The sequence below is a fragment of the Patagioenas fasciata genome, chromosome 5 (assembly GCF_037038585.1).
Source record: "Patagioenas fasciata isolate bPatFas1 chromosome 5, bPatFas1.hap1, whole genome shotgun sequence".
Lineage (NCBI taxonomy): Eukaryota > Metazoa > Chordata > Aves > Columbiformes > Columbidae > Patagioenas > Patagioenas fasciata.
In genome coordinates, this window is record NC_092524.1 from 15,602,886 (window position 1) to 15,630,864 (window position 27,979).

General features: G+C 41.6%; 1 protein-coding gene across 8 annotated transcripts in view; it reads right to left on the bottom strand.

The window, feature by feature from the left end:
• The window catches only part of PTPN5 (protein tyrosine phosphatase non-receptor type 5), an 86,402-nt gene extending 70,019 nt beyond the window's left edge, over window positions 1-16,383 (bottom strand). The window contains exons 1-4 of one of the 8 annotated variants that reach the window (XM_071808970.1): window positions 15,945-16,218; window positions 12,680-12,811; window positions 12,379-12,525; window positions 11,251-11,411 (exon numbers count right to left, since the gene is read on the bottom strand). The gene's annotated coding sequence lies outside the window, so the exon portion shown is untranslated. The other 7 variants (XM_071808969.1, XM_065839863.2, XM_065839866.2 and 4 more) reach the window with 7 other exon arrangements.
• Between the last annotated feature and the right edge of the window lie 11,596 nt (window positions 16,384-27,979).

A 27,979-nucleotide genomic window follows, 5' to 3' on the forward strand; every position in this document is an offset into this window, starting at 1 on the left:
CACTCTTTTTTTAATTTTTTTTTTTTTAAGATAAACAGCCAGGTTTTTACCAGAAAGATAGAAAGATTAATTCTCACTTACGCATTTAAAAGAAGTGGCTGGAAAGTATTAGGCAACAAACAACTTGAAAACAAAATGGTAAGTTTTAGAGTGGTAAACTTTCAAAGGTAGTATGTAATAGCTAAATAAATGCTGATCTTTATGAAAGATGACATTTCAGCTAAACAATTGTACACAAAATAATTTATTCTACATGGGTCACTTTGGATCTTAGAATTAGACCTCCCCAACACCATTAAACTGTTATGAACTTATCTACAGATACAAGTCATGTCATAGTATAGTAGGATGAGTATTTTAAAAATAGCTATTCCAGAATGATTATGTCCATACATCAAGTTGTTTAGAAAATTATTGCACAGTGATGTTATAGGGATAACCTGTACATAGTAGAGAGTACTGTAGCATCCCATAAACCAAAACAATTCAACATTTTTCTGAGATGAAGCAAAATAATCTAGCCTTCAGATGCACCAAGAACTAAGTAAATCCCACAGCACCTCTGATCTCAACCTCCATAAAATTACTGGACAGAAATAAAGCCAGAATTACACATAAGTCTCAGAAGCCTTTCTGAACTTAACTGAGCTTCACCAACGGCTGAGACAGGAATTCAACTGGTTACCAAGTGCTGGGTATGAATATCCTGCTTCATTTCTAGAAGACTAACTGGACACAAAGCAATCTGGTTTTGTACTAATTCTCCAGGATCTCCCCAGCTGACTCATCCTTTCTGTCCAAAGTACAGTAGAAGGGTGAAACAGGTGGGTTTTTTTTAACAGAGATTAAAGTAAACAGAATCTGACATTATCAGAATTCCTTTTTATAGTAGCAAGAGATAGACCAAAAAAAAAAAAAAAAAAAAAACAAAAAAAAAAAAGAATGCCAGTTTGCAAACTGCCATTACATATCCAGGAAGCTAATAAGCTAATCCACCAAAGAGCATACTGCACCCTAGAGAGTCCTTAATTAATAGTGTCACATTTGCAATAGGCTAGTTAAGGCTGTGTCAGCATTTTTTAATAAATCCTAATTATATGTTAGCAAAACAATGCTGAAACTTACTGAAACATGATATACAGGGTTCCAGTCCGGGAAGACAGACTCTGGTAGGGAGGTGGGGAAGAAGTGTTAGTACCAGGGTAGATTGGATTTCATGTTTTAATTTGAAAATCCAAAAAAAGAAATAAAAGAAAAAGGTCAAAAAAAAACACCAAAAAAAAAAAAAAAACCACCAACCCAAAACCAAACAACAACAAAACACCCCAACATCAAAAAAAACCAAAACAAAACTAAAAAACCACCCAACAAACAAAACACATAGAACCATTGCAAGTTCCAAAAACATTTTGGCAGGCATTTAAGGCCAAATCCTGGAGGTGGTAAATCCCTGTGACTTCAATCTCAGTGGGATGCATGGGTGGTTAGCACACCCCCAAAGAATGAGGGATTACCAGTGTCTAAGTACTCGTTTTTCTCAATGGGTGCTAAAGCACATCGCTGTTTCTGGGGTCTGGAACACAGTCCCTCTGCATTTGTTCTGTTATTCTTCATTCAGAGAGCTCGATCCTGCTTCCATCCCAGGGCTGATGATGTCTACAGTCCAGGGTCAGGAAGACAAGTACCACAAACCTTCAAACATGATGAAATATACAGTATAGATGTGGTGGATTTCACAGAATCTTGGCATAATTTCTTTGATAAGAAAATACACAGCATCGAATTTGGAGCTCCTACAGCTTTCAATTCCATCAGCTGGAGTAGAGTGCATGCCTCTGACTTCAAATTCTTGGAAATGGATTGCAGTAGTGGGTAGGCAAAGCAGCATGAGACAGTGTTAAAAGTGTGGACAGAGCAGACAAAGGCACTTCATGATCACCCAAATCTGCAGTAAGTGGTGTCATTACTAAAGTAAGGCCAGTAAGGTCAAGATAAAGCCAGTAAGTGGTTTCGGTACCAAATGGAGGCGCATATGCTGACTGCTTCCATCCTTCATTGCCCTGAGGTTAAGTCACTAGTGCCCCTAAATGTATTGTGATACCCCACTCTGTATCCTGCAATATTTCTGCTACCTTCCCAGAGGTACACCTTCAGGGTGTCTCAGGCCTTGGCTGCAGCCATGTCTGTCCCATTTGTGAACCTTAGCCAACTGACAGTGGGGCACTGGAGGATCTCCCACGGAGCATTGTGGCTCTGTGTCCAAGCGAGAGCAAAATGGTAACAGGGCCCAGGGCCATGCCTCAGTCTCTGCTGCTTGGGCTCTGTCAGCTCAGTATTAATTACTACCTCCTTGAAGTATCTACCCATTGAAAAAACAGTATGTGTCTTCTGAAGTCCAGCTCTGTGGCTCAAAAGGTAATGGCAGTCTGTTATGACTTTTCTTCGAGAGGAAGCTGGATATAGTAACTCAGGTCCTAGGTCAGGACTTAGGAGCTGCCTACCACATGACGTAAGACTTCTCACATTAAGACAGTATTGTCTTAATTTTACTTAATTGTATGAAGTATTTGGACACTACAAGCTATAAAAGGGCCATATATATACACATGTACATGAAACATATACTCAGGTTTGAAAAGTTTATCCATTCACAATATTAAAACCCTCCAAGTCAACAATCAAGACACCGATCCCAACTAGCAATTACTGATTAGAAATCATACTGTAACTTAGAACCTTGCTCTTCACACACTCTTGTCTCCCCAGTAGAAATCATGGTGAGTGACCCTCCTGCATGATTTCTCCCTTTCTACAAACAGGATAAGTCTATTAGCACGGTAAGTCACTCTTAAGAAGGATTTGATCAGAGAGCAGACAATGTTCTAGAAACAGAACAGTTTTCTGGTTTCTACAATTGTATCAATGGCATCTTCCTATTCACTTAACAGCTGCCTTCTCTGGTTAAATTGCCCCATTGATCTCAGGGTGCCACACATCACTGAAGGGAGCAGAACTTGTTTTCCCAAAAGGATGAACGCAGCACCTCAAACCATCACAATATCACTATTATATCCATTTAACCTATCGCTGCCACAGCCTTAAAAATTAATGAGTTCTCCAGGGAATATACAGACAAAATGCTCAAAGCAAAGGAAGCTGCTGCCAATACTGTTTTCCTCTCCCTAGATACCACTTCAAGTCAAAGGAGAATAGTAGCTTTTGCCACCCAGCAGAGTATCAAAATCCTGTCACACAGAAAAAAAATACCTATGCTTGTGTGGACAGGTCTTGAAATTTCACAACCTGCAAGCCATCCCCATTTAGTTTGATCTTGTTCCCTCCACCACCTGGGGGATTTCTGCCATCAAGTTCAACATGAAGAGGAATTAAGCTTCATTTTGGAGTAACTTCTGATGTTATCTGGGTCCAAGTTTTGTGGTGATGCTAAACCTTGCATAAAAATAATGACCTGCATACATCTAAAAGGATTGCTTAGTTTCTCCAGCTCTAGCACTGACTTGATGTATCGCTTTTACTTTTCTGTACAGCATTTAACATGATATGGCATATACTGAGAAACACAGGCCAGACAAATTTATGTAAGGTCCGTTCTTTAAGGAACTCTCACACAAAGGGGAACCTCAGCAGATGGGGCTCTGCTTCTGCTGTATATTCCTCAAAGATGAACGTCTGGCAGGCATACAAGGGATAGGAACAATTGCTCTCTCACCCTTTCCGGCCCTTGCTTTTCATGGCATCACTGCACACATAAGACACAAAAGAGAAAGAGCTTCTTTTGCCTTCCAATCCTTTTGCTTCCTCAAAATCACTCCCCACGCCAACCAGTGTCACTGAGAAACGATGTGCCAGAAAAAGGTTTAGAAATCTTCAAACAAAATGGGTTAGGCATTCAGAATTATCATCAATTGACAGCTCCAAAATGACACCATAAGAGATTAACACAGTGGATCAGCTTTAAAATTTACACTGACCTAAGGTCTGAGATCAGTTCCTTAATAATATGAAAAAAAAATGCTTTTCTAGGACAAAGGATCAACATCATTTAAATCACTATGACTAGCAAGCAAGGCTTTATCTAACTTGGCATGACAGCAGGATCTCAGATTTCTACTCATCTCTATCTCTGGTAACTTATGAAGCATCAGCTCTTAAAATCATGAAGCAACTGAAAAAGAAAGCTGGCAACCACAAGCAGGTAGACACAATCCTTGAATTCAGTATTTCAAGAAATGGCCTAGAAACAGCTACATTGATTAATGTGGCATTTTCCAGGACCAATACTGGTTTCAAGACGGCACTTCCAAATCCCCACTGTGTTCTCAGAATCAGAGAGCATGATGTCCATAGCAATCACTAGCAAAAGAGAAACAAAAACTAGAAGCAAATTATTATTTTATGTACAATGTAGTGGTGGCCATCAGCTCATTTCAGTCCATGATAAAGTCCCTTACAAACAAGGCATTATATATGTGCATGTCCCCTATTACTGACAGGGAATTCTCAACACCCAGTCCATAACCAGCTAATAACATTCTAGGCTAATAGTCCGTAATAAACTTGATCCCAAGGATACTGAATGTCATGAAAGCAAAGTTAACCACCAACACTCCTCAAAAGGCTTTTTGTCCAAATCTAAATAAGATCTAGAAGTTACTACTGCTGTTACTGGTATATAAGGCTCTAGAAGACTTATCAACCTGTGAAAAACTGCCACTAACTCTCAAAACTTACTGGAAATCCTCATCCCTTCCAAATGCACCAAGAACCTTGTTTAAGGATAAACACACAACAAATTGTAACAAAAGGACTAAAGAAATCACAACAATGCACTATCTATCCTAACCTATCTCACAGTATTTCCTCCATTCAAAAGGATAAAAATAGAATAATTTTTTTCCAAAAAAAATCATGCCACAACAGCTACTGTGTTAAAGCACAGGTGGTAAATATTAGTGGGAAAAAAGTACAAAAATATTTTAGGCAGCTGCATGCAGTAATTTCTATATAATCTCCCTGGTTCTAGCTACTTATATATCATCTTTAATTATCTGGGGTGTGTTCATCTGCAGGTCATCACATATTGAACCCCTTTGATTTACTTCAGCTGACACAGGTAATTAGCTCTCCAGAGGTTTGGAACTTCTCATTATCACTCATTTTTTTTGCCTCAGCTACTTGTTTCTGCTGAAGCACTTAGTTGCCACTAATTTTATGCTAAACAGAGACTTCTCTCAGCTAAGTTGTTCACTGGATTTACGGGCAACTTGCTGCATGCTGTGTCTTCAGAAATTATGAATGTAGGCGACCCTATAGCTTCCAGGGAAAAGCTGCTTCTTTCATACTTTGACAACATCAAACAGAAGCTGCTAATCTGAGAGGATGTAGTGGACAAAGAGGGCAGTTTGTACTTGCTTGCTCTGAAGCCTTTGTGGCAAGTTACTCAGCTCTTTGTGAGAGAAAGAGAGAGAAATACATAGATAGAGGAGATGACACTTGGGCTGGAGAGGTGACAGACACAGATGGAAAGGATGAGAGCCATGTGCAGAGTAATAGACTGGTATAGGCTGAAAAAATGAAGGAAAAAAAGCTTGTAGACCCAGATAGGAAATTTTATATTCTGAACTGGAATAAACATCCAGTTTCAAGGACAGTAAATCATCTTAGAGATCTGCTCTCAATTTCTACTTCTCTTCAGTATCAACAACCAAGGGAGTTAAGTGGGATGCCTTAATAAAGCAAATTCCCAACTTACAGCAGACACTATTCCAGCTAGCTTTGGACTGCCTTCTCTTCCCAGTGTAATCAGCAATCTCATAGGCACAACTTTACAAATCCCAGGCCTCCAGATAAATGCCAGTAGAACACAGTAAAGCCAGAGACACTGATAGCAGGACCTGACTTTAAGCAAGCTCACCAAGCAGAAGAGAATCTTTTTCTAAATCCTGGGTACCCAGCAAACACAAAAACCAGCACCATGCCTGAATCAGTATCTTACCACTGGCACAATTTTTCGGGTTAAATAAAACCTTTATGAAGCATTAAAGTCATGTGCAGGACTAACACAAAGCAGCAGCTCTCAGTTTAATCTAATGCAAACTAATATATTGTAATCTAATCCACTCAAGGATAACAGACTGAAAACTGATGGTCTGAGTTGCACAGAATACACTGCAGATAAAGGATATTGTTGCTTAATTGCTGGTTCTCTCATTATGTAGTATCACTACAAAACTTTAGAGCACTGAGTCTCCATTCGTAATCTGCTGCCCATTGGCACCATGCAGAACTGTGCAAATGGCCAAGACTATATTCAGAAGTAAGATCTACAGTGTTTCCAAACAGGAGCTTGAGGGGTTAGGGTGCCAGAGAATGCATATGAAATTCAAAGGGACAAAGCATGTTTTTCCTCAAAAAATTCAGGACACATACTGTTGTACACAATGCTTACAGCACAAAAGAGATACAAGTTAAAAACAAATGGCATGGCCAACTTTGGGGAAAAAATACATAATTAAGAAACTAGAGATGTTAAAAAACATACATAGCATGGAGAATGTTACATATGCTTGCAGGAATTTACCACTAAGAACAGAGCACTTAAGGGTCTGAAAACATGGCTTAAGACAACAAGTAATGGGCTAAAATACACACAGCACTTGGGCAGTCGTGTCCTTATGTATGTCAGTGCAAGTCAGGCATCATGTAAGTATGTGAGAAGTCCCCCTCTAATTTGAACGAGAATGTTAACTGTTTTAATTATGTGGCCATTCTAAACAGGCTCTGAAGCGCAGAAACAATCAGCAGCAGAAAAAATATGGCCATTACATGCCTTTTAGTCACAGGATTTTTTTTACAATAATTCACAAAGCTCCCAGCAGCTTCATAACAAAGCAGTCACATCTGCAGTTTCACAGAAATGATCATGTCTGTGCCAATGTTTCATCTTACAAATGTTTGCAGGCTCTGATTTCCATGTTTAGAAGAGGACTGAAACAGGCCAATTAGTTAAATTATTCCACCTCTCCGGCTTGCTATTCTCAAACTTAAGGAGCAAACACTTCAGTCAGTGTAATGGAATGGTGGCAGTGATCTACACTGGCAAGGGAGGCCTTGCTCCTAAAGGAGACAGCTACAGCCAAGCCCCAGGCTGGTAATACGCACTGTTACTGAGACTGAAAATGAGGGAACAGATGCTGTTGGAGTACCAAATGGAAGATGTTCCGGAAAAGAAAATAAACAAATCCAGCCATACTCAACAAGTCAAGGCACAGGATGGAAGCAGCGAGTCTCTGTTGCTAAAACAAGCTCCACAGAACCATCAGGAAAAAAAAAAAAAAGTAATGCCTGATAAATAAAATGGGTTTGCTTTCCCAGAATCTCTGGACAATGCTAGAAAAAAAAAAAAAAAAATTCAGCATATTTTATTTACCCGTATTAAAAAACAAACAAACAAAACCAAACCCCAAACAACTAGGCAAGTGTAATTCAGTCAACTGACAGTGAATTCAAAAGTGGTATCATATACCCAGGGCAATGCTTTAAATAACATCTCTGGCAAAACAAGTATTCTCTTTAGAGACACTGAATCAAGATGCCTAGCTTGCTTGTAAGTGTCCTGACTAAACGGTATTACTTAAATCTTGCAAGAATAGAGAAAAATGAAACCTCAAGCCCATAAGGACTCTGCCATTAGCACACCTGCAATAGTCTGGTTTCCTTATTATTTTATGGAAGTATACATAGAATCATAGAATCTCCTAAGTCGGAAGGGACCCACAAGGATCATCGAGTCCACCACTATGAGACGCAAAATTTCATTACTGATTAAGAAACACATGGAACACATCCAGGGTGATCCAGCTGCCTGCCTCCTGAGTAGGTATCTACCCAACAGCGGAATGTAAGAATAGGTCTCCAAGAGTGGCTGTATGGAAAAGCTGGTGCTCGAGTGTTGTCATCACAGCCGCACATGACAACTGTCAACCTACAACCCATAGACTGCTGGTGACAACCCAGTTTTTAAAGACCAGCTGGGATCAGTGAGCAGGTCCAATGGGCTGTTCTGCTTCCCGGTACTTTTCTCAACCAAAGAAGAAACGTCGCAACTCCAGTCCCTATCCCCTTATCAATCACTTACAATTGTCATTCTATAAGTGAAGTAAAGCTGTGGTCCTGGCAAGCTGGTAAGAGGCAGGAATGAGGTTACAAAAAACAACTGAAATTAGGTAAGAATCTGCCTGCCAGGAAAAAAAAAAAAAAAAAAATTTAAAAAAGGCTAGTTATTGTTGGTTTAGCCCACCTTAGCTTTTGGAATCCAGCCTTCCAAAAGGATCCAAAGCCTGTTATACTCCAATGGAGCCCTCCCTTATCTCACATCCATATAATATTCACCTTTACCTAAAAAAGTCTGCAAAGCTGTTGGTTGCTAAAGATCTCCTGCCATTGGAGCAGTGGGAAGGGAAAAAAGGTAGTAACTGGAATGACCTGCTTTTACAGACTGCAATTCATCTATTATGAAAATAGTTATTATTTATAGCACCTGAGAGATACAGCTCAGAACAAATAACTTCAGCATGCAAAATTGTGAGCTTTTTTCAGTAGTTTTGATTATTAGATGGTATCTGAAAAAACTCTCTGCATCTTCGCAAAATGCTACCATTTGTATGTCCTAACAAACTCTAAGATGCCATTAGAGGCTCATGATATCACTGGTGTTACAAACAGAATGTGTTCTCCCACTGAAGAGGAGTAGCAACTACCTGCAGGGAAAAAGGAAATGTTTGTCTCTCAGGGTAGAAACCATTAGGTTCTGGGGTATGGAATTTGGGAAAAAGTGAGATACAGCCTCATTTTGAAAGTGAGGTACATATTTGTTCAAATGAATTCATCATCTAAGCTGCCCCTGCTAAGAGGTGAAATCAGCAGAGAGTTAAACTATACATTAAACAGTAACATAAGTAGCATTCTGTAGTTTCAATGATGAAAGAAGGTAGGAACAAACTTAATATTAGTAAATACAAATGGTCTCATAGACTTTGATTGATGGACTCTTTAAGGATGGGAAATTTTCAAGTTTCTGCATCTAAGAATGTCAGAAACAATATAGGTACATTATGAAAATAAAACCAACCCAAAGGAAGTAGAGATGAAATAATGGAAGGTAACCAAAACATTCCAAATTATATTTCCTCAATAAAAAAATATTTTCTAAAGGACTTTAAATTTTAGTTCAATGACAATTTTAGAATATTTTTAAACTCATGGGCTAATATTGAACTTTTTGCAATGCTTCTTTTGTCTCCCATTTGCAATGATTTAATAGTCTGATATTGTCCTACAATGCAAGTACTCCACTGTCAAATACTTAGGAGTTTGACAGGAAAAACATAAATTACAACTCCTGTACTACAAAAAAAAAAAAAAAAAACCAAAAAACAAACAAAACCCACAAAACTTACTGATTTTTACCAAAATCCTTATTTATAATTTCCTTTCTCTCTTTTTCTAAAAGGGCAATTTCCTTCAAGCATCTCGCTTGTTGCTTTGCATGCATCAACAGCTCCCACTGTCCCATGTCTACTCCTTTGCCATTTATTTTGAACAATCTTGTACTTTAGTGACTTAAGTTTAGACATTAGTGCTATTCTTACACCAATTTTCAACATCTAATTTGTAATGACACGTAACACAAGTTATCTTTACCTGTACCCCTTGCATGAGAGGACAGAGTATACATATCCAGACACACAGAGCTCACAGGATCTAGGGAGACTGATTTCTAGGTATAATTCTGATTTCAGTAAACATGCATTTCAAGAAGTAACAAATGTCACAGAGTCACTTCTCTGCCGCACTAGTAGTACAAGATGCATCATTACCTGAATAAACAGCTACAACTGTAAATAGAAATATTACCCTAAAAAGAAGTATTCTGTTCACTATACAGATACAGACCAAACAAGGGAGTGGACTTCTAAGAGGACGTTTAACCTTAACTTCTCATATTGGGCTTACAGGTTAAACCACAGATTTTTACCAAAGCACATGTACTTTGAAGATCTTAGTGCTTTTGTTACACTTCAGCTTCATTGTTATTGGGTTCATTTTGTCATTTATTCTCCTTTAGGTCTAGATGTGATTTCAACAACTTCTGCAATAGTAATTTATATCCAAGAGTCTGTCTACAAAAGGGTACCTACCAGAATAGCCATTTTGAATATTTAGGGATATACATTTCCATGTTCACAGTCTGCTTCTGTAAGAGGTGTACATGTGAGGAAAATAAGGTTGGTGCACTTGTGTTAGCAAATTTCCATATGTAAATTAGTTTTCCATTTCCCAGTGAAATACATCGACCCCCTGCATCTCTCAGGGTCAGATAGAAATGAATGAAAGAATTTGATCACTGCCTACTTATAAATAGAAATATACTTTGCAAGACTGTTTTCTTACAAGAACTGTACAATGAAGGCAAAAGGAAATGGAAGATGGAGATAAGATTCTTCCACTTTTTGAAATGAAAAAAATCTAAGTCCACTGACTTGTCCACTAAAATATCCACTAATATCGACCCCACCCCGAGCAATTATCAATCTTATATCTGCCAATTATAGTGTTATTTTTGTATTTAACATTGGACTTATAACCATGTAATGTACAGTGTAAGTGTCCCAACCTCCTGACCTGTAACCTGTTTCCTACTCACAGGACCTTGTACTGGAATAAAGGTCTCAGTGATAAAACAGACTTTGCAAGGGTCTTCACAAAGACATCACTCACATGAAATATTTTGCACATTTCATGGCATCAGTGATTTCACGAACTTTGTCAACTGCAGGTTCCAAACAGACTTCTGCAAACAAACCAACAACTTTGGAACATGCAGCTTTCAAAACTTAAACTCCTTTGGAACCAGTAGTTTCAGTCATGCTGTAAAGCTTACAGCATCCATTTCCTAGATTTCCTAGCAGTGCTAGAAACAAAGTAGTTCAGAAATTATGGGTGCAGATCTCAGGTTCACTAGGGTAAGTAAAATTACTTCTTCTAATGTAGAAGGATTAAATTCACACTCACATGTAGACAAATTCTAGTTGCTCCACGATCAGTATAACTTAATAGAAACAAATGCCATCTATACAGGTCCCAAAAGCAGACTACAACCCACTGAAGTTTCTACAGCACAATAATTTCTTGTAAAGTCAAAGACATCTAGTCCTCCTTAAGACTTACAGTTTCAGACTAGACTACGATGCCATCTTATGCTGTCAGTGTCTGCCAGCAACTCTGGAGTTCTATCCTCCATCAGCTTCTTTAAGGAACATTCTTATCTTGCACAAAACTGCTGTCTTCAGAGTCCTGGGAGCTCATCAGCACTTTTAATGAAACATGATCTGTGAACAAACAAGCAGTAGAACAATTCTAGCAATATATGAATTACAGCATTTTAATAACTTAAAAAAGCAGTGTAGTTATGACTAACCATGTCATAGCTTATGCAGTTTACTGAAGTGGTGTAGGCACACAGACATCAGTTTGGATAGGGACATGTCAGCTGCATGTGTGACAGTGGGCAAAATTAGCGAGCAGACTCTGCATACTGCAGTTATTAGTAACTTCTCATTGAAGCATTCAAAATCTGTCTGAACCTCTGGCACATCAAAAAGTACCAAATTTGCACACATAGGATTATGAAGATAGGTATCATCCTAAAGAAATTCATACACATAAAAGATATCACATGCAGTTGTCACTCTTCCTAGCACTCATTGCTATTTGAACCCAGCATCACATATTCAATTCTTTTAGAAAAGATGGTCTAAATGGCTTTATTATACTGCAGTGATCAACAAGGTTAGTCTGAAGGTGTTTATCTGGTGATATATAAGTGGGATCACAATCTTTCTGTATCTTAACCGAGTTGTTCATGCCTGAAGGGTGAGTTTGTGTCAAAAACAAGAGCTCGCATTAACACCTGCAGTTGTTTGCGCTGCTATAAAAATGCAGATTGCACTGTCTAGCTGTTATACCCATAAGCACAGTAGTAAAACACAGAATAAAACTAGTTATGATAAGGAATCACAAAGAAAAAAAATAAACTTTTTTTTTTTTTAAATGCTAGAACTCTGCCTCTTAAAAGTATGAAATAGTCTGGGCAGCTACCTTTGACCTTAAGCAAGTGTTGGGCTTTTACCTTCTGCTACACCAGCCTCCTAGAGCTGCAAACAGGGATTTGAGCCGCACTGAAACAAGTTACAAGAGGCTGCTCCTGCCCCAAACAAGTTAGTAGTCAGGCTACATGCAGCAGATCACTAAGCAAGGCAGGGCTAAGAGGGAAAAAGAACATACAGAACCACTTACTATAATTCTAGCTGGTCACAAATCAGGAGTCTTATAATGCAGGAGCTCGAATCTGACTTCCAACATGCAAATTAGTACCATACTAGCTCTTTAAAATGTTGCTCAAAACCACAGGTCAGGTTGGTTCCATATCATTAAGGGATGAGTCTGTAAAGACCCAAAAAAAGAATTACTGTGCCTGAGCTCCACAGCGAGATAATAAATCCTGTCAGCTTCCAGACACATGCAAGACTGTTGCCTTTCTTGAATATCATAGCTTGCTCACTATGCCGTAGCACACATGCATATAGCATACACATACCCGGCATCTCTTCTGGCCTTATTCTGCTAGAGATGCTTCAGTACAAATGAGCTCTTCAGTTCTTAACTTCCATGTTTTGTTTGCAGGGAGTCTCAAATATCCTCTAAAGTAGAAACACTTCGTATCTGAAAACTAAAAATAAACTCTTTATAGCGTCAGCTTAAACCAAAAATCCACGTGCTATCATAGGTTGGATCTTGAGTGCCAGTCACACTTTGCTGTGGTCTACACAGAATAAGAAGCAAACCAAAAGAAGTGCGATAGCAAAATTCTCAGCGATTTTAGTGAAGATGGGGTTCTGTAATGCAGCTTTCAGAAAGCTATAATGCACTAAGCCTCTTCTACAAAAGCCTACAGGATTCTAGTCTCCACTGCTTCTTCCGCCTTTTGACTCAATGTTCCACAGGACAGAGTGATTTGGTCAAGCAACCAACAACACCTAGGAAAACTTCCTGACAATTGTGAGGTAGAGCCAAGTGAGTGGAATTCTTTAACATAGTCTGTTAGGTAAAGTTAGGCATTTTATTCTGGCAACAGAAATTTCCTAATTTGTACATTAACTTCACTCCTTCTGTTGAACAAACCTAACTTCCTTACCTCATCTCTTCTGTTGAGAAGTCCAAAACAGAGTTAAATGGCTGATCTTTTTAGGCAGAGGCAAAACGTCAGTACAGTTTGTGTTTGTGTTTTTTTCCTTGTGCTGCAAATCAGTGTAACTGCTGCAGCAACATCTGCCTTTCCAGATACTGAGAAAGCAGATACTGGAAAGCATCCTGCTACATAATGGAATTTTGAGATCCAGAAAACAAAATAAATGCTTGTAAATAACTTTTCTTCCCTCTCTCCTCCACCCCTTTTCTTTTTAAGCATAAAGCGCATAACAGAAAACAGCTCTTCCATTTCAAACCAGTTTAGGTACTTAAAAGTTGAATGTGTTTAATTGCTTTTCTGCTTTGTACCTTATCAATATCAAAAGATGCATGCTATAATCATTCAGACTAGCATTCTTGTTGGTGTTCTACCATTTATCACACTAAATTGTTACTAAATTGATGGTCTTGCTATTTAAAGGCTCTTGTTCTAGTTTCACATGCATGACATCCAGTTGGCAACTCTGCAGTGGAGTGACAAACACTTACAAGCTTAACCCTTGAACCACAACAATAACGCTAAGTGAGAAGTAAAAATAGATAAATGAAAGAATAATGCCCAGTCAATCATAACAAAATTAATTATACAAGGTAACACAATGTACTTACCTTCCTGCACATATCTACTGAAAACATTGGGACTCATATACAAGTAAAATAAGAGTTCTGGCGTCCATTTTATTCACATTCAAGTCAACACGCTAAATTTTCTCTCAATGGGCATATACTGAGCCCTGAACTATCTCTGGCTTCAGATGTACAACCCTAATTCAAATGCACCAGTGAAAACATTAGCAACGGCAATGCCCTGAGGTACTCCAAAGGAACAAATTGGCAAACAAGTATAGGGCAAGTGGAGAGAAAAATTTTGACTTGAGATATTCCATACAGTAAAATTCAGCACTCTGTGATGTACCACACAACTTCATTTCTTTTGAGTCTGTAATTTATGGCTCTAATGCAAGTACAGAGTCTGATCCTCAGCTGTAAATCTTTGCCAATTAGGTGACAGCCTAAATTTGCCAATTAGGTGCATCCAAACCTCAGAAACTTTGTCAATAAGGCTGTAATATAAAGGCTTAACTTACTATATTTGTTTTTCCTTTCGAAATATAAGATCACAGTCTCACTAAATCATAATTGCATAACAAGCTAACCATGTGTAAAGTTTTAAAAAATCCTGTTAATTGCAAATAAGCTTACAGGGCACACGTGAAGCCTCTTCTGCCCATAACTCCACCAAAATACAGCTGCACATAGGTCTCCAGCTTCCCAACACTATTACCTACAACACCAACTATCCTGTTCTCAGCACTGCCATCTAGCAGAAAGTGGCAGTGTACCACGGGCTGTCTGTCACATCAGCTCAAAGGCAGCAATATTCCCGGAAAGCATCGCAAAGCTGTTGCTGCTGCTAAAATTTTAACTGCAGCCAGTAGTTAACTACCGACTATGCCAGTCTGAACGCAGCCTCCCCCAAACCCCCCTGGACCTTCCCGAGCGAGATCCGCTAAGCGCATACACCAGCGACTGCTTCGTTTATTTTGGCATGTTCTTTGGCGGGGGAAAACGGGGAAAATTCATATCGCGACCACTCAACCTTGCGCACGCCGGCACCACGCCCCAGGCCCGGCTGAGGGAGGGCGGGGAGCGGAGCGGGTGCCTCGGGGGCGTTATCGGCGCCGGCGGAGCCGGGCTGCCGGCCGCTCTCAGCGCTTCTCGCAGGTTCACGGGCAGCTGCGTTGAGCCCGGGAGAGTGGGCACGCACCGCCGGCTGCTCCACTCCTCCCCAGCCCCTCGCCCGGCTACCCCTACGCACATCGGCCGGGCCCATGCGGCTTGCCCACCTTCGAGCACCGTCCTTCCCTAGGGGACTGGGCAGCTGCTGTTGCATCTCTCCCCACGCAGCAGGATGAGATGAGAAGCGGCTGCAGGAAAAGCCAAGCAAGAGACCTGCCCTGCCCTGCCCGCCGCCCCCGCCTCTGGCCGAAGGCGCAGCCGCCCCCCACAGTCCCGGGAGCGGCCACCGCAGCACGGCACAGCCTTACCTCCCCTCACTGGCTCCGGGGATCTGCCGCCGCTGTCTACCGTGCCCGCCCCCACCTGCGCCGTCCCTCACAGCCTCGCACTCAGGTGCGGAGGAAGCACAAAGGCAGAGCCGCCCGCTGCGGCACGGAAAAGCGCGGCGGGGGGCAGCGGGCCCTCACAAGCCGCGCCTCTCCCCTGCCGAGCCCCCAGCCCCGTTGCGCCGGTGCTCCCGCCGCCAGCAGCCGCCCGCACCGCTCCCCGCCGCCCTGCCCGCCTCAGCCCGCTGAGGGGCGCGCGCCGGCCGCCCCCCCCCGCAACCGTTACGACAGTTGAAAGCGTTACAACTTGCCCCAATGCCTCTCCTCAAAACCTCCTCACCCCAGCCCTTGTGGTGCGGTTGGTACCGGGACTAGGAAGCGCCGCTTAGCCTCAGGAAGTTCGCCAGCCTCGGGGCGATCTGAGGAGGACCCACCGCCCCACGTACCCCGCTCCATTGACACACACACCGGGCGCGCCCCGGAGAGCGGCAGGGGCAGGCAGCCTCCTCCGCCGGCGCGTCGCCCACGCAGTCCCCGGCAGACACGTACATGAAGATCGCCACAGCGCCCTGCCTCCTCTGCGCCGGAGGCACAGACCCGTCCGCTCGGCACTCCCGCCAGACAGAGCGGTCGCCGTTCCCCCCCACGAGTCGCCGCTGAGTAGGTGTGTGCGGAGGGGAGACAGGTGATGAACGGGCAGGAGAGGAGCCGGCCGGCCCTCCCGCTTCCTCCCGAGGCGGGAAGGTCTCTGCAGATGCCCCCGGGAAGGGCTGCGAGGCTGGCAGCGACAACAGCCGCCCCCTCCCCTCAGAAAGCTCTTCTCCCTCGCTCGCCTTCTTTGCAGCTCGGCCGCTTGACTGACAGGGAGCCTTCCAGCGGCCGCCCACGCGCGCTCCCGTTTCCCCTGAGTCGGAGAGAGAGATGGCGAAGGAGAGAGCATGAATGAAACAGCCAGGCAGCGGGCGGGAGCGCCCGGCCCTGGCCCGCGGGAGAGCCGGAGCCGCCGCTGCCGCAGGGACGCTCCAGGGGGCGGCAGGGCTCCTCCCAGTAGGCCCTGGAGGGTAGGACGGCGTGCCGTGGTATCCCTGGGGCCCGGCCTCCATGCCACCAGCCTTCCCTGTGAGTTTCAGATCCGTGAGCGAAGGGAGCCGACAGCCGCGGACTGTCAGCTCTTCCCCGTCATCCCCAGTCTGCTCAGAGGGGGCCGAAAGGCCATTTCAAAATGCAGCGAACCCTCCTCAGGGGTTTGTTCCTGACGTTTGGCCCCCAAATTCCTGGGACCACATCTGAACAGTGGCTAAAGCACATTTGCTTAGTGCAAATGTTTTAGCTAGTGTGACTCTGATGAAGTGGATGAGGAGCCTGCCTCTTGTCAACTCAAGTTTGAATGAAAAGACTTGGGGCAAAAGGTGGAACGTTGATACCTTCTCAAACCAGAGCCATGATCATGGCCTTATCTGTAGGCAGTATGGCTGATCCTGCATCTCCTATAAACCTACTTTGCTCCACCAAAGGCAACCCATTTTATATTGATTAAAACCCGGCACCTAATCCCTTAACTCTAGGACTCTTGTCCAGAAGTAATAGGAGGGAAGAAAGGATCTCAAAGATTGCTTCAAACCCACTTGTTTTTTTTCCAGTGATTACTTGTTACTGTGGGGTAGCTTTGTGATCCTTTTGCTTTTCAGAGCAGTTGCCCCTAAAAAGGTTTAACTTGTTAAAACGCATACTTTACAAGCTCTGGCTGGCAACCAGAAGCATGAACACTGTTGAGTTTGATTTGTGATGTTATAATACTTCTCCTAACCTAACTTACTAGAGAGTCAAAGGAATCAATATTCAGTTAATGGGGTCCTACTAAGTCAGTGAAATTGCTTCAGTATCCATTCTCTGAAAGTCAGTAATTCCTCTGAGTTACTTAATATTTTCTATTTTTCCTTAATTTTATTTGTTGGAATCCTTGGTTGGAAAATCCAATAGTATTTATCTAAGTCTTTCCTACAAATTAAATTGAAGAAGGCATTTTCCGCTTCTGAATATGCATGGACTATTTTGTTATATGCTGTTAGATACATTGCATGCTGCACTTGAGACATATCTGCATTTGCAGTTACGTAATCTATAAACATGGGTTTTTAGCCAATGAATCTAGAATCAGATTGAGCCGTTTTAAACCAGTATGCCTCCACAAATGTAATGCCTGCCAGAATATTTATATCAGCTAAAATTTTAGCCTCTGAATTTAAAACGCTGCTTGGGATTCATATAATGAGAAGTGTCTTAGTAACTTTATTTTTTAAATTTTGCATTCGTGAAAACTGAGTTCTCAATAAAACATCATCAAGTCCTTTGCGATAGAATAACAAATGTAAGATTATAATTTAGTTAGGTCAGTGCAATTCTTTATGCATTTGTTTTATAAGGTTCTTATGTTTGTGCTGATAGTTCAACATGACTCACCTACAGTACATATCACTGCCACAGCTGTTGTAAACCTTCTTCTGAGTCAGAGAATGACTTTATGACCCAGAATTCTGTCAGTGAGTACCAGCCCAGTGACTTTCCCCAATTAAGAGAGAATTGCGAGTTGGTATCAGCGCAGGGTGAGTCAGAGGTTGATGTAAGAGGCAAAACTGGACTCATCAGTTACTACTGGACTAGCTCAGTATCCTCTTCCCTTCCAAAGTCAGTGGCATGAAAACCTGGAATGAGCCTGTGATGCGAACTCCTCTTGGAGTTCAGGAAGACTGCAGTGGATCAGGGAATTAGCTCTCCTCAGTGCCAAATACTCCTGACTACTGTAACAGCCATCTGCTGCTCGCTGCTGTGGGGTGCACAGTGGCTTTGTAAGGGGATGGGGCCAGCAGCAGTAAATAGTTGAGAGGCATCAGGGCTTCTCTGCTTTACTGTGAGAACTCATTTTGCTTCTTGTGCTTACCAGAATGCAGAAGGTATGACATTAAAATCACATGTGCCCAGAACAGCCTAAACCTGCCCCAGCTGATTTTCAATAGAAAAATTTGGGTACCCTGTACTCTGCCAACTTCTTGCTGCAGAGAACATGTTAGAAACAGTCAAGCAGCTACTCTTTGTTAAAATTATGTCAGAAGAAAAGGGGTCAACATTTTGGGTTGGGCATATAGCTGAGCCATGAGGGCATGATGAGCTAGAATTTAGGCTGGTTGCAGTCTGGCTTTAGGGTTTATTCTGGTGTTTGTCACTCTGCCAGACAGGATCTAGTAAGAGTTAGGGCCTGGCTTGAGCCTGTGGAGATCAGTGTGGGGGAAGGCAGAAATCACCAGCCTACCACAATTAGGAAGAGTTTAAGTGTGAGGCTGGGGTGATGTTAATATCAGACATAAGGCTGAGGGTGAAGGTTAGAGATTCAGTGACCACTCAGCTGAGTTTATTGTCAGCTATGCTGGGCACTTCAGTGTTGACTCTGGCAGTAGCTTTCTCCTGGGCAGGCAGAAGTTGCTGGCTTTGGGTTATAGTTGGGATCAGGGTTGAACTTGGAGTGAAGCACAGCTGATGAGCCAGGTTTGAAGCAGTGCTCAGAAGGTGCTACATAAATTTTGGAGCATCCCCTGGTATGGTCATGGAGCAGATACTAAAGCTGAAATTGGGGTTAGAGTTTGTTTTTGCTGGGAGTGAAGCACTTACACTAAGCTGGGTCTGAGGCAACTGTTGGAGGAGGTAAAGGATCCTGGGTAAGGGTTGAGGTAGGAATAGCTGGGAATTTGTACCATTTGAAGTTGGTGCACTGCTGTATTTGTGTCCTTGTTAATGCTGTATGTCCATTTGATCTTGTGGCCCAGGAAGTCATTAAAAATCAAGTCCAGCTGGTTTTTAAATGACTTTGTTTTTTATTTCCCTTTTGTCCTTCCAACTGGTCACAGCAAAGAGTAGTCAGGCCCTTAACAACATGCTTCTTAAGTGAAATGCATATTAGTGGATGAGGGATGTGGGTTGACACTGCTCTCTGGGACTGCTTTTGATTTTGATACAGGGGTATGTATATATATATGTGTGTTTAAACCTCAGGTTCATAAATGCAAATCAGCCTTCTGGAAGTAAAAAGTCAGTGAAGGTTTTAATTTCATGACACGATAGACACACTGAGGTTAGAATGTTATCTGGGGTGCACCAGTGAGGTTGCTTCCTTTCACTGCATTTCATCTGCAGCAAAACAGCCGATCTACCCTAGCAACCATGACTTAACACCAGCCCAGTTCTCCTTAGATGTAAGAGCAAGCCTTGTGCAATCACAGACATCATTTTGAGTAATCTTTGTGGTGTTTTTTGAGGATTTGTGGCTTGAGAGAGTAGGAACAGCTTTCTGCAGCAAAAGCCCCCTCCAAAGACCAAGGTGATGCCTTCAGAAGAATGATGAGCTGTTCAGCTGTAGCTCTCACAGTTCTTGTTGCCAGTGAGTTGTTCCTTTTTAAAAGAGAAGGGCGGTCCCATTGACAACATAGTAGACAAAACAACACAGTCCCTAGTGGACTTGCATTGTCTTGAGGGAATGTGGCAAAGTAGCAGTTAATACATAATGCAACAGCTCTGGGCCTTGCTCCCAAATGGCTCAGTTCTATTAAATTAATCAGACCTGCTGTATTTATGTTGATACATATAGGCCATTTTTGTTTTTTTCCCTCTCTTTTCCCCACTTTGCAGGGTAAGGAAAGGATTAATCCTGCTTCCAGTTGCAAAAGTCCAGTGGAACTTGGCAAGATTTTATATTTCTTTACCCTTTCATGGTTACTTCAGCCTATGTCTTCTTTTAAACAGGACAGATCTCAAACAGAAATGGTGCAATAAAAGAGGCAGAAGGCTAACCAGAGATGGCAGAGAATGCTGATGAAGTCAACTTTACACTGATGGCAGAAACGTTATCGGTGTAGTTTTGCATCAGGTATGTGAGGTCATACAAAATGAACATTTCCTTATGGCTTCTCCACACCATATTAGGGGCAACCTACATTTGGCCTCAAAGTCGAGTGGCATCTCCCCATCACTTCCCTATCCTGAGGCAAGGCAAGGAAGAAGTGATGGAGATGGACTTACTCTGTGTAAGTATCCTCAAACTACCAAGAGCAGGTTCTTCAGTAATGAAGGGTCAGTTGTTTTTTGTTTGGTTTTGTTTTTTTTTCTACAAAAGGTTATTCTAAAAATTCTGAACTGAGCATATATAGTTTATTTATTTATTTATATAGTTTATTTTGACTTTGAACTGTGCCCTGCTATATCTGTTGTATTTTTTATAGGTTTACCTTTCGTATAAAAATATCTATAAATAAATGTCCATGGGACCAAGATGCATCGAAGGGTGCTGAATTGTTTACATCAGTACAGAGCTGGTTTCTCCTATCTTTGAAAGGTTGTGGCAACTAGGGGATGTCCCTGGTGACTGGAGAAAGGCAAATGCGATTCCATCTTCAAAAATGGTGAGGAAGATTTGTGTTAATTCAAGATGGTTGGTCCCGCTGCAGTCCCTGGGGAGGTTATGGTGATTTGCCCGGAAACAATTTCTAGGCATGTGAAGGAGAAGATAGTAATTGGGAACATCAAGAATGGGCTGACCAAAGCCAAATCATATGTAACCAGTCTGGTTGTCTTGTATGATGAAAAGTTTAGTTCCGGGAACAAGAGGAAAGCAGTAATGCTGTTTACCTTGACATTAGCTAGGCTTTTGGCTTAGTCTCCTATAGCATCCTTGTAGACAATTGGGGAGGTATGGAATGACAGGTGAGCTTGCAAGGTAGGTGAAAAATTGCCTGAGCCCCAGGGCTTGAAGGGCGGTAGTCAACAGTTCAAAATTTATCTGGTGATTTGTTGTGATGTTCCTCTGGGGCTGTTGCTGTTTAACATCGTTATCAAACACCTAGCTGAGGGGAAAGGCTATACCCTTGTTTCACAAATGAAAGCAAATTGGGGCTTCCATTCATAGGAGTGTCAAAAAGCTGAGGGATGGAATGACAGAAGCTCCATGATGTAAAGCAAATATAAAGTTTTGTGCTTTTGTGTGAAGTCTTGTATTTTTGTACTGTATTTTTTTAATTGATGGAGTAATCTCATGTGACAGCACAAACTGGGTGCTATCTGGCCAGAGAGCGGTTTTGCAGGAAAGAATGTGGGAGTCCTAGTGTATGACAACTTGAGCCGGAATCAGCAGCATGTCCTTGCAGCAATGAAGGCCAACTGCATGCCAGGTTATAAAGCATAGTCAGCAGTTGAGGGAAATGATTTCTCACCTCTGTGAGGTATTCATGAAGCTTCATCTGGAGTTCTCAGTCTCCCTGTACAGAAGAAAGACTAACTAACTGGAGAGAGTCTACTGAAGGGATCCCTAAGATGGTTAGAAGTGTGCTGCTGCAAAGAGGGCTTGAAAGCACTGAAGTTACTTTTTTTTTTAACCTGCATAAGAGAAGGCAAAGGAAGGATCACAGTGCCGTTCTTCACCTGCCTAACAGTGAGTAATAAAGGCAGAATCAGACTACAAAGCAAAAGAACAGGAGGGAAGTGCTCTTAAGTTGTAGAGAGAGCTACATTCTGACCAGATATAAGGAAATTGTGACTACTTTCACAGTAAGGATGATTAAAAACTGTCACAGGCTGCCCAGAGAGATTGTGGTATCTCCATACTTGGTGGTTCTCAGAACTCAGCTGGACAACAGCTTGAGCAACCTTATTTAACTTCCAAGTTCGTCCTGCTTTTAGTAGGAATTGGACCAGATGACCTCCAGAGGTCCCTTCCAGCCTGAAGTATTCTGTGTTTTTAGAGGGAATCTTTGCAGATAGCCTTTAACAATGATTCTGTATCCTGATTTTCCAATAAACAAGTATAAGGTTAAGGCAAGGAAACAGGATGGACTGTGTGAAACAGTGGGGTAAAAGTCAGGTAGTAGGTACTAAAAAGGGGCTATAATAGAAACTTTATGGGCAGAAGGTTTAGGAAGAACCTATACAGTAGATTCTGGTTACAAGAGGAAGGAAATGTGAGTGAACCATCTACAGAAACTCACTTGGATTGATGTGGAAACATTTTGTTAAATGGGCATAGAGCAGGGAGCTTTGTATGAAGTGTTGACTGCTTAATTTGCCACTTTATTTTGTAGTACCATCCATGTCTTCCCCACTGACCACTTTTCTTATATCTGTATGCATGATATACATCAAGATAGCTTTATTGAAGTGAACAGTGCCACACCACATTTGTTTTGGTTAAATGTGAAATTAAAATTAGAGGGTTGTTTTCATGCAGTAAACTTGGTAGGAGCATAAGGAAGAAATGCAACTTAAAATAGCATTTGGGAAGTATATATAGCAAAATGAACAAACAATATGCAGTGAGTCATGTCCAGTGGTTCTTGCAATAGAAGAAAGAGGAGCTTCTCTGAGGAAACTAACTGGGAATAGCTTTTGCTTATCTGAAGCTACCCTCCGGGTACAGCATTTGGCAGTGCCTTTTTGCCCTGTAGCAATGGAGTGTGCTGGCCCCAAGGGAGAGTAGCCCTTGGTGTTCCCAGCAGTCAGACTGATGGTAGTGGTGAATCTGAACTAAAATCTGAATTGCCAGCACTCAGGAGCACTCATAGAGACGAATCGTGTGAAATTGAGTCACAGTGCTGTCTTGAGTCTGGGTACCTGTTTCAGCACTCATGTCCTCTAACAGGCTGGGTGTGGTGCATCTCAGCACTTAGCTAGTACCCTCTGAAGCCAGTGGATCCCTTCATGGGAACAAAGCACTCTCTAGGCAAAGGTTATTGCAGCACTGGACCACAGACAATCATGCATTGAGAGACCCTGCATAGGTTAGCAAAGATATCTTCTAGCAGAGTTAAGTAAACATGATTTAAAAATCTGGTTTGTCTGGTAAGCAAAGATCAAGAACTGCTATTTTAAACATGGCCAAAGGCTGTACTGCAGTATGTCCTAGGGACATGACAAATGCCACTGTCTTAGGGGAATCTGCTACAACACAGTTATCCTCTTAGCTGGCCGCTGTGCAGACTTACCTTATAAGCTGGTGGCACTACTGCCCTGAAGCAAAACAAGCTGTGCTAAGGTGGAAGGCAGCAGCGCAGAGCAGCTGTGCTTTTACAAGCTTTGAAACCCAAGTGAAGACAGTATAGAATTGGCCAGGCCGGGTGGCAGTGGTTTGGCCATCTCTATTAGATACAAAACTCAACACACAGCGGAGAGAATGGGCTCTGATGACACCATTTCAGCTTTGTTCTCATGGTAACCATTATGTCATCAAGATACCATGGTTACTATAATACTCCTTATATTTCAAATGTTAAAAAAGGCAGGAGAAAAAAAAAAACAAACAACTTTCCCAAAGTTAACGAAGAAATGCGTTTATTCAGAATAAAGTTGTCATAAGGAAGGTTTAACCAGCAGTTGTTAAAACTTAATGGAAAAGCCATTTTGAAACCATGGAAAACTGTTTTAATTAGTAATTTTTGTTTCTCCTGCTGTCCCTGTCACCATATGGTGCATGTCCTGGGGTTTCCCCACTCTCAGCTTCTGTCACCAGCAGCTATTTTGATAAATGCACACTTCAGAAGGCTAACGTGATCATATTCAAAACTTTGGAAGCATAATTTCTGCTTGAGGTAAAAAACACAATTTGCACAAAAGTCAGAAATAAAAAATCCAAAAGTTTAAGATTGGGACTGTGGGCTTATCCCGCTTTAGAGGTTCAAGAAAAGCAAAAGAAGTCTTGGCTTGGATGCTTTCAAGATACTGAAGCATATCGCTCAGAGGAAATCAGAAAGACAACTTGCTATTCCTTGTATTGCCCTTCAGTACACATCAAGCTTCCCAAAGCATTAAAGTACCTCAGTTATCCTTGGATTCATTTGACCTCTGCAGGATCCCTTCTGTACACATCTGGAACTCAAAATATTGGCTCTGCATGGTTTTGCATTCTTGCTATTGTATATTTTACATAGAAATAGTCAAATAACAAAAGTTTTGGCAAAACCAACAGCAATCAGGAGTCGGATCTCCCTATATGTAAAAACCCATAGTCTAGCTTCAGCTGCTATGATTTCAGGGGAAACAAAGGGGGCCAGAAGCACAAATCTGAAAGGAAAGTCTCTCACTATAGAGAATATTGCCTCATGACTGTAAAAATTTCCATGCCGGCAAACAGCTAACAGTGTTTTTAACAAATTCTCTCTCTCGATTAAGCAATCAGCTGCCCTTTCTTAATGTTCACTGTAGCCTAGCTGATTTTGTACATCTGTTGTAGTCTTGCAAATATTAGTAAACATGCATTTTGGAGCAAGCATTGCTGCTAAGCAGAATTGATAGACACTTGAGATAGCTGAAGTCGATCTATATAACTGAGTATGACTAAAGATTTTTACGTGTTTATCTCTCTGATTTAACGCTCCTCTTGCTCCGCGTTGAAGAAAATTTATGTCAAGAATCAGCCTTGAAAACAGCAATACAAGCACCAGTAGCAGGAGACTGCATGTACATTTGGTCCAAGAGTCCCATAGAAGGCTGTTTTATAGAAAATATCTTCTGACTTGGAATAGTCCCACAAAGGTCAGAAATATTTGAAAAAGTGAGATTTCAGATAACTTGTTCAGAAAATAATCATTTCAGTGATACTTCCTAAGCTTTCCACATGTCTGGGATAAATAAATATCCTTTGCTACTGAAGTTCATCCATTGCCAGTATATACCAGCAATTATGGCTGTACAGATACATGTATGTGAATGTGATGTACATGAATAATGGTGGCCCCGAGGGATCACCATATGGCAAACCAAAATATTAAATCAGGGAAGCCAAACTGATTAGGGCCTTATGGTCAATACCTTGAGCAGAGTTAAGTTTGGTATTGTATTTCTAAGCGATTTCCACCATAGATAATAACTTTTTTGGTTTTAAGAGTATCTTGATGTCTTAAAAAATGCTTTCAGTATATCGGAAAAATATAAGATTTTTCTCTGGTTTAATTAGGTTTTGGGTCATATAATCAGCTAAGAATTTTAACTTATATGTCATGGCAGGTAACGTAAAAAAATGATAAATATCCCTTTGCTGAAAATAACTTGATGAAGAAACCAAGGACCTGCATATTGTATGTAGTCATCAGAAGTTGGCATATGCTCTGCAAGACTGCTTTGTCTGGCACTTGAAGCTGTTTTCAAGCTTTTTCTTTGAATTCTTCTAGTTGGTATTCATTCCCACTCTTGTTGTCACTTAGCATGACTGAACTGCCAGCAGTAGCAGCGCCCTTTCTTTCTGCCTGTTTTGACAAAGTCTAGTTCATCAGGCAGTGCTCAAAAGTTACTGCAAGTTCTGACATATGGGACCTTATGACATAAGTTTTCCCCATTTGAAAAATATTAATAATGAAGAATGACAACAAAAAAACCTGAATAATAATAGCCTAGGTCAAGTGAAAGTTTTCTAATGCAACTTTGGCATTATTCTTGCATAGATACTCCTTTTGCAGTAGGTGAAACTAACTGGTTTCTAGAATGCTATTTACAGAATATGTGCAGGAACCCATTGTTGTTGTCACCAGTCTTCTTAATGCATGCATTTATCTCTAATTCTTAGCCTGTTTTTGTTGTTACACAAACTGTTTCTGCACATATAACCATGATATAATCTGACTTACTTTCAGTTGGAAAAATAAAAAAAGAGAGTATAAATATACAATTTCAAGAATACTTTGATTTGCCTCTCCTTTACTAAAACTAAACAGTTGGGAGTAACTGTCTTCGAAAAGACTTATTGCTACTGCTTAACAGTACTGTCTGCCATGTAATTTTGTACCCCTCTACATGCAAAATATGAACACTGTTAAAGTTTATATACTGCAAGAAACACAGAATTTTAATTTTATATAATAACCATTTGAGAAAGTAATAAGCAATTTCCGTTATTTAGTGCTTGGGTAATGCTTACCAGTTGATGTGTATGATACTCACAGTAGGAGTAGCTGACATAGAATCCATATGGCACTCAAGCATAGAATTCATCAAGAGAAACTGGAAGGTCATCCAAACTTAAACCGGAAAGTGAGCTTCATCTTAAGAAAAAAAAATTACCTGTGGCCAACTGTTATATCACTATATATAGTGGTATAACACCTATATCCCTACTCTGCATCTATCTTCCTACCCTGTTGCTGTGTCTTTTTAAAATGAAGTGGAGGGTGAACTGTCACAGGCCTTCTGAAGAAGAGGTAAGAATTAAACAGGTATTATTAAAGAAAGCAAGTGCACTTATTCCAAATTATATAGCTCTGACAGTTACAAGTTGTGCTGCTTTTGGCTGGGATAGAGTTAACTTTCATCACAGTGGCTAGTATGGGGCTGTGGTTCGGATTTGTGCTGGAAACAGTATTGATAATACAGGGATGGTTTTGTTATTGCTGAGCAGTGCTCTCACAGAGTCAAGGTCTTTTCTGCTTTTCACACCATCCTGGCAGTGAGTCGGTTGGGGGTGCATGAGAAGTTGGGAGGGGACACAGCTGAGACAACTGAACCCAGCTGACCAAAGGGATATTTCATACCATATGATGTCATGCTCAGCACATAAAGCTAGGGAGGAAGAAGGAAGGGAGGGATATTCAGAATGATGGCATTTGGCTTCCCAAGTTACCATTACGTGTGATGGAGCCAGGCTTTCCTGGAGATGGCTGAACACCTGCCTGCCAATAGGAAGTTGCAAATGAATTCCTTATTTTGCTTTGCTTGCCTGCACAACTTTTGCTTCACCTCATAAACTCTTTATTTCAACCCATGAGTTTTCTTACTTTTCTGATTCTCTTCCACATCCCACTGGGGAGGAGTGAGCAAGGGGCTGTGTGAGGCTTGGTTGCTGGCTGGGGTTTAAACCATGACACTGGCTGTCATGTTTCATGGTACTGGCTCGTGACCATGTGGGGTCAGGTGAAGACTTTTCTAAGAAAAGTGGCTAAGTCCATGGCACTGAAGACGGTAGATTATTCCCCCCCCCGCCGCCCCGCCTTCCTTTCATGTCCTGTTTTTGAGCATTCTGTATAAGACAGATACAGAGGCAGGATTCAGAGCAAACTGGACTGTTGCTCTATTCCTGAATGGCAATACTAGTTACATTTCGTCTTTCCATCTATTTCCTGTATGAAATAATGTAATCTGAACAAAGGAATAAACAAGCCTGAGAACTGTGAGTAGTGATCATTAGGGCCTGTTGCAAAGTGCTTCTTTGTCAGGGAAATGGAGCCTGATTAATTGAAAATGGGCTGTTGAAAACCTGTTTTATTTGTTTTACCTGGCTTGTTAATGTCCACCTGATAGCTTGGTACTGCAGGAGAAAAGGGAGGGCTTAATTTCAGCACTGTAGCTCTTAGCTATTACTTGTTGAGAAAAGTCTCCCTCTGACTGGAGCTGTCAAAGGGAGAAGCTGAAAATGTAGCAGACTCTGTCCCTGGAGACATAGCTTAACTTCCCCATAGTGCCACCAAATCCCTGTGAAGACTCAGACAAATAGCAAAAGCTGCTTAATAACTCAGAGTGCTCTCAGACTTTATCAGAGAGGGGCCCTGACAGGAGACCTGACTGGA